Below are 7,784 nucleotides of genomic sequence, written 5' to 3'. Positions count from 1 at the left end.
TGGAAGGCTCTGGAAAGGTGCAATCTCTCTCTCCTGGGTTTTCGTACGGTTTCCCCAGGAGCTTGGGTAAATACCGGAGAGCGAGTGACGTCAGCGGCCGTACAAGACACCCTGCCTGTCACGTGCACCCTTGAGGAATTCAAATCATCGAGAGGATCCAACGATAAGGAGAATCCAGCCGGGAGAATTCAACGACGGGGAACCGGAAAGGAGAATCCAGCCGGGAGAATTCGACGACGGGGAACCGGAAAGGAGAATCCAGCCGGGAGAATTCAACGGCGGGGATCCAGGAAGGAGAATCGAGCAACTGCTGATAAGGAGACATCGCAAGGCCAGGAAAGCGTGATTGGTGGTGGATCATAGCGGTGTAACCCGGGCAGCGCATCCCTCGTAAGTTTAGAACATAAATTTTATTATTTTCGCCACGCGTAGAATGTCACGTAGCTTTAAAATGTCGCGTAAGAGTAGGAAAGCGCGTAGGATTAACTTGAATAGTAGTGGTAATTCCTTTATTGTTGACGATATAACGTTTGTGTCACCTTCAATAGAAACTACGGTTGCCCTCCCTCAAGCAAGCTCTTTGCCATCTCATAATACTGTTCCAATACAGAGTACCCCGACTAATTCTTCTATCTTTTATGATACAACCGCTTCCTCTAATGGTCCCGCAGCCATCGAAATAAGTCCTGTTAATGTATCTGAGCGTTCTTTTCTGCCACTGAAACTTGCTATCGACCTTATACCTCAGTTTGATGGACAATCTTGTTCGGTGACGAAATTTATAGGGCAATGCAAATTAGCCAATGATAGAATCAAACCCGCCGATAAGGATAATCTTCTTGCTCTGATTAGGAATAAAATCGTGGGGCATGCTGACTTCTTAATTTCGGGCCACCGCGAAATTAATAGTTTTGATGAGCTAATAAAAATCTTGAAGGAGTCATTCGCGCGATTTTTCAAGGTAGATTCGATTCATAACGAACTGAGAAACATACGGCAAGTAGATAACGAGAGAGTTGAAGTTTATGGGGCCCGAGTTAGCGAAATTCTAAGTAGGGGAATTGAAGCGGCAAAAGAGAAATATACTGCGGAAGAATTTATAGGCGCGAAGGTTGTCCTCAGTCAAGCCGCGGTAACGGGTTTCACTAAAGGATTAAGCGACCGCGTAGCACGAATGATAATTTTAAAGGATAATTTACAGACTTTAGAATCCGCTATAAAAGTAGCAGTTCAATTAGAAGGTGAATCTTTTGAAGAATATCGACATACCCCTCCGAAACTCACTGCACGCGACGCTCGATTATACGTGACCAATACGCGACCTGATAGAAGGTGTTTTAGATGCGGCCAACCAGGGCATGACCGTGTTCATTGCACCGATAACCTCCCCAATCACCCCCAGAATTCCCGGGAAATTAGATGCCGTTTATGTAGAAAGACCGGTCATGTAGAGTCCCAGTGTTACGCGAACGTCTCAGGAAATTCTCAGGGAAATAAATTTAACCGACCTTCAACATCCCGGTTTAATGGAAACTCGCAGTCTTTAAACTCGCGAGGGGCACCGCGTCGAAGCGCACCGCGGAACGAAGCCCTTATCGCGCGCGCCGGTCCATCCGAATCTGCTTAAATCTTGACGCCAGTGAGATTGTCCAATCACCCGCTATTACGTTGAATCACCAATCTTTTAATGAAGGAATTGCTTCTTTCCTCATAGACACAGGCGCTCAGATAAACTTGATTAAACGAAAAGGAGTAGGTATAGGAACGTTGGTTGATCCTGATATTGTATACGATCTGACCGGAATCGGATCCGGAATATTACATACCAACGGACAAATTCGCGTTTTCATTGATAACATCCCAGTGGAGTTCCAGATTGTCGACGACAATTTTCCTGTCAGAGAAACTGGAATTTTAGGGATGCCATTCTTAGTAAAACATGAGGGCACTTTGATTTTTAGGGATAAATTGCCTAGCATCTTGCAACTCAGAGACAAGAAGTACCCCCTTGCCTCTGCCTTCATTGAATTGCCCCCGCGTAATAAAGTTTTAATAACGATCCCTGTAAAACCAGATAGAGAATTCGGCTATATTCGTAGGATAAATGCTGGACCAGGAATTTTCATTGGGGATGTCTTGGCTAAACAAGAAGGAGGATTTACGAAAATCTTCGCTATTAATACTACTCCTGGCCATGTTTCTCTTAAATTACCTCCCGTAGAATTAGAGGATTTTGATATTGCATCCCCATCTCCGCGATCTGCTCGGAAAGGAGACCCTGGTACAGAAAAATCTAGGGCCCATGCTCGAAGAATTGCTGAGCTACTTAAATGTCTCAATTTAAATCATTTAAACGAAGTTGAAAAGGGTAGTATCTTGGAAATTATAAGCGATTTCCCATATCAATTTCACCTCCCTGGAGATAAGTTAGGTAGTACTAATGCTGCTGAGCATACCATAGTAACAACTGATGATAATCCCATTAATACTAAGCAATATAGGTTCCCCCTTGCCCATAAAGATGAGATAAATAAGCAGGTGGATAGGTTAATCAAAGACCAAGTAATTCAATCCTCCATTTCTCCATATAACTCGCCGGTCTGGATCGTCCCCAAAAAAACCGATTCTTCTGGTAGAGCTCGTTGGCGCATGGTAATTGATTACCGTAAACTGAATGAGAAAACTATCAGTGATGCGTACCCACTTCCTAACATTACCGACATATTAGATCAACTTGGTGGAGCGAAATACTTTAGTACGTTAGATCTAGCTTCCGGCTTCCATCAAATTCCAATTACCGAAAAGTCTAAAGCAAAGACCGCATTTTCAACCCCCTATGGTCACTATGAGTTTAATAGAATGCCATTTGGGTTAAAAAATGCACCGGCCACATTCCAAAGGATGATGGATTTAGTGTTGTCAGGTCTGCAAGGAGTAGAACTCTTTGTATACATGGATGACATTGTCATTTATGCTGACTCCCTTGAGGAACATCGTCGAAAGTTGCGGAATTTGTTAGCTCGATTACAAAACGCCGGTTTAACTCTTCAGCCGGATAAGTGCTGGTTCCTCCGTAAGGAAATTACTTATTTAGGCCATATCATCACTACCGATGGTGTGAAACCCGACCCGATGAAAATTGAAGCCGTCAAACGATTCCCCGTACCTAAAACTAAGAAAAATATTAAGCAGTTTTTGGGCCTTGTAGGGTATTATAGGAGATTCATTCAGGATATGGCGAAAATTGCCAAACCTCTTACTCAACTATTGAAAAAAGATGTTCATCTAGTATGGGACGGTAAAGCCCAAACGGCCTTCGAAACCCTCCGGGATCTTATCTGTGCAGAACCCCTCCTGCAATTCCCAAATTTCTCACAACCCTTCGTAGTTACCACAGACGCTTCCAATTTCGCTGTAGGGGCTGTATTGAGCCAAGGGCCTATAGGGAAAGACCTCCCCATCGCGTATGCATCTAGAACTTTAAATGAAGCAGAATGTAATTATTCTACTATAGAAAAGGAATTGTTAGCAGTTCTATTCGCAGTAGACCATTTTCGACCATATCTCTACGGTCATCAATTCACCCTGGTAACCGATCATCGCCCGTTAGTTTGGTTACACAATGTCAAAGATCCCACATCAAAACTTATGAGATGGCGAATTAAATTGAACGAATACGAGTATAACATTGTGTACAAACCTGGTAAGGTGAACTCCAACGCAGACGCATTGTCCCGAAACCCTGTAGACCTCCAAAATAATTCAATGTTCCAAACAAACTTAATAGATCCTTGTCTGGAGAATTCGGGGGTGGCTCTCGCAGGCGCCGGCGAGGTGTTGCTCACGAACCTCCGGACAAACCCAAATCCTAACTCAGACCAAAGTTTAGAATATTACTGTGAGGAACGGGTTGCCTCTGTTTTCCTTGCGCGCGGGGAAGCAGTGGTTGGAAATGAGGTCGAAGACAGTTGCAAAACTTTTGGTATTAGAGACAGCGATAATGACGACAGTGACGATTATCATACTGCTGACGAAGACGAAACACCTTCACCCTCAATAAAATTCCATGTAGGAGGGAAGGAACCACTCTCTGATCTGTACGAGGTCGTTGAAAGACATGACAACCGTGAAGAGAGTGTAGATATTCGGATTCTGCCTCGGGCATCGTTGGCTTGCGGCGACTCGGGCGTCTGGAAAATCGGCAAGCCGGAAAACCTCCTGACCCCGTTCCAGGCACCGTTAGGCGCAAGGACGATGCTTTCTCTTTCTATCCCTTCTTTTCGGCGCTCTGGCTGCCCTGAGAATATCGGCAATCCGGAAAACCTCCTGACCCCGTCTCAGGGAGCTATCGCTGGTGGTGTATTGCGTGGTAAAGCGCAGATTCTTCAGGCTGAGGAGCCGGTTATAGGGGCACAATCCGAGATAGGGCCGACCTCATTCAAACCTGAAACACAGATAGAGAATCTATATGACACAACGCAGAAAGCGAATAAAATATTACCTATTAGAGTCACGGACAATATACCCAACCCTCATCCCACTTTCCTCCCGACCTTTAAACATTCTAAGGATTATCTCTACATGCGTAAAGATAACCTTATACATTTCCTCCCTACTGATTGTTCATGTGCTACAGAGACTAGCAAGGATCTCCTGAAACGGGAGAAGTTTCTTATCCATCGAGTAAAAGAGTACAATGTTAATGTTGGAGAAGCCTTAACCATATCCGGGGATAGATTCTATATATTTCACTTATTCATTAAAACTACCTCTGAAGAGATACCTGACTTTCAGAATGTCGTAGCCTCATTGAAGTCCCTCAAATGCCTCATGGATAGGACAAACACAAAAACCCTTAGCATTTCTAGAGTACACAATGGATTAGGAACTATTGGTTGGGATCTCCTCGAACAATCAATAAAATCCATACTTACTGACCCCCAATATATAATAACCATTTGTTCCGGAGAAATAATCATCCCTGAAATATCGGATAGACTAAAAATTATTAAGGAACATCACGACACTACCATCGGTGGTCATCATGGTATGACCAAGGTATACGACAGTATTAGAGAAAATTTTTATTGGCCTAGGATGGGAAAAGAAATCCAAGATTTTGTGAGGACTTGCCCTTCTTGTCAACAGAACAAGGTACTTTCCGCAAAAACTAGACAACCCATGCGCATCACTGATACCCCAAGTAGAGCTTTTGAAAAAATTCAAATGGATATAGTAGGTCCCTTGCCCATTACCAATAAAGGCAATAAATATTTACTTACCCTACAGGATAATCTAACCAAATACTCAGATGCCATTCCGTTAGCAAGCATAGATTCAATAACTGTTGCCACAACCCTGGCGGAACAATTTATTAGTAGATTTGGATGTCCCAGGACTATTCATACGGATCAGGGACGAAACTTTACGAGTGAAGTTATGAAAACCTTTTGTAAAATCTTCAAGATCCAAAGGATTACTTCTACTGCATTCCATCCACAGTCATTAGGATCTCTCGAACGTGCCCATAGAGTTTTTGTAGAATATTTGAAACACTACTGCACTAAAACAGACTGGGATGATTGGATTAGATTTGGGATGTTTTCATATAACACTTCCGTACATGAAGCTACAGGATTTACCCCACACGAATTAGTTTTTGGTGTTAAGGCTTTAATTCCTTCTGAATTTGCTAAGCAGGAAATCCCTCGGACATTCTTTCAGTACTTAAACGAATTGTTTACAAAGATTACCACTACTCAAGCTATGGCAGCAACGAATTTAAATCGAGCAAAGGAAAAAAGTAAACGACTGTACGACAAAAATGTTAATCCTCGTAAATTTAATGTAGGCGATTATGTTTATCTAGCTAAGGAACCAAAAACGTCCAAATTTGATACCGAATGGGCAGGGCCATACCACGTAGTTAATGTATATAACGACTTAACAATAGAGATAGAGATAAGTAATAATAAATTTAAAACGGTCCATGCGAATAAGTTGAAACTAGCCTGTATACGATTAGATTAGTAAAGCGACTGAGTATAAAACTGTTGTACAAATAAACTGAATCCACCTTAAACGATTTTAATGTAAATATATACATCAGGAACTCCGAGTGTAGGTACACCTGCGCACACACACATATATAGTTATTCTGAAACAGACTCAAATCATGCGCCGTCTATATAATTAATTAGAATAGAGTAGTATCAAGTAGTATGTAAAAGCTGTTCCCATAGGAAACACCTTTTCGATAAGGGGGAAGGTGTAGCGTGGCCAGTTGACCACGCGAACATAGCTAGATATATATATATGCATCGATTAATGGCGCGGAGAGGGAAATTTAAATATAAGATGTAATCGCGTATTTCATACATACGTATTTTATTTGGGCGCGATAGTTTAGAGTAGGTAAAGAAAGACCGGGAGAGTTCCATAGAGATCCTTGACGAAATTCGAGTCGGCGAGACTAATTGAGGAATTTAGAGAAAGTCACGCAGCCTCTTAGAGTAGCTTCTCCAATTCTACATAAATTAGGGATAGTCGAAGTCCGGAATCAGTTAAGGACAAGAGGTCATAAATTCCGAGTCAAGGACCTCTTGGAACTCCCTCGGACCTCTCGCTCGTTCGGTCCCACATGGCCCCACGTCCCTTGTTTTGGCGGGGCTTCACCCTCATGCGTACCCCACTCCCGTGCGTGCGCTATTAAGATCCATCCACTGCCAATCACCATCAAGCAGCAACCGGAAGACGAGTGATCCGACGAATCAACGCCTAGCCAGAAGATCCCAATTTTCCTATTGGCTAAGGAAGCGAGAAGGAAGAAGCTAAAAAAGGGATTCGAAGCTCCAGGACGACAGAACTCATTGTAGAACTGAGGGAGTTACATCTCCAAGTACTTGCAATAAAATCTACAACAGTTTTTCGCCTTTAAACTCTGTGTACAAAGTTTATTTGTGAACCTCCACGAGCAGAGCGCTTCAGCGCTCCACGGGCACCCGAACCCACACCAAAAGTCCCCATCCCACCACACGGCGACGCAACAGCCTATTGGCTAGTGACGGGCACCATCGACTAAAAACTTTCGACTAAATCGATAGTAGCCAACTACTATTTTCAGTCGACTGATTTTTTAAACTATCGACTGAATTTAGTAGTGGTTGTGTTACTATTTTCAATCGACTGTTTTACATGTCGCCATCTTGAAATTTCAAATGAACGTTTCACGATGAAACGAAAACGTTAGAAATACACGATTATGACAGGACATCTGTCGAATATGGAACCTCGCATAACAACTGTCATTAAAATATTTTTTGACAATCTTTTGAATATTTTTTCGTCCGTTTTGAAAATTGTATTTGATAGCAAAAAGTTCAAAGAAGCCAACAACAGTTTATATGAATCAATTTCAAGATATAAATAGCGCTAAATAGGTATTTAAATTTTCAACAACAATTATTATTTTGTTTGCTATCAATAAATAAAAGTTTATTTATATAAATTGAAAAAGCATTTATTCTGCTTGAAATGAGTATAGAAACAGAAAGCATTGTATTTAAACAGAGATAAAATATTCTGCTTGAATTAATAGCTAATTCCACAAAATAATACAGTGATTATTAATAATCACATTTTTATTAATTGTCTGCAATTAAAAGATCAGTACCTAATATGAAACACAGGATGTAATAAATAGTACCATTTTATGTATTTAATATATTTATTAAAAAGTAATATGCAATACATGTAGGATTCAGAAAGTAGGGACAGTTACAAGA

General features: G+C 41.7%; 1 long non-coding RNA gene across 1 annotated transcript; it reads right to left on the bottom strand.

Annotated features, from left to right (window-relative positions):
- Positions 1-2,607: 2,607 nt before the first annotated feature.
- On the bottom strand, positions 2,608-4,051 carry LOC143363101 (uncharacterized). Its single transcript, XR_013083732.1, has 3 exons — positions 3,701-4,051; positions 3,266-3,478; positions 2,608-3,172 (listed from the first exon to the last, which is right to left on the bottom strand). It is a non-coding gene; the product is annotated as an uncharacterized LOC143363101 (long non-coding RNA).
- Between the last annotated feature and the right edge of the window lie 3,733 nt (positions 4,052-7,784).

The sequence above is a fragment of the Halictus rubicundus genome, unplaced genomic scaffold, assembly GCF_050948215.1.
Source record: "Halictus rubicundus isolate RS-2024b unplaced genomic scaffold, iyHalRubi1_principal scaffold0020, whole genome shotgun sequence".
NCBI lineage: Eukaryota > Metazoa > Arthropoda > Insecta > Hymenoptera > Halictidae > Halictus > Halictus rubicundus.
This window is presented reverse-complemented; position numbering and strand designations above follow the sequence as displayed.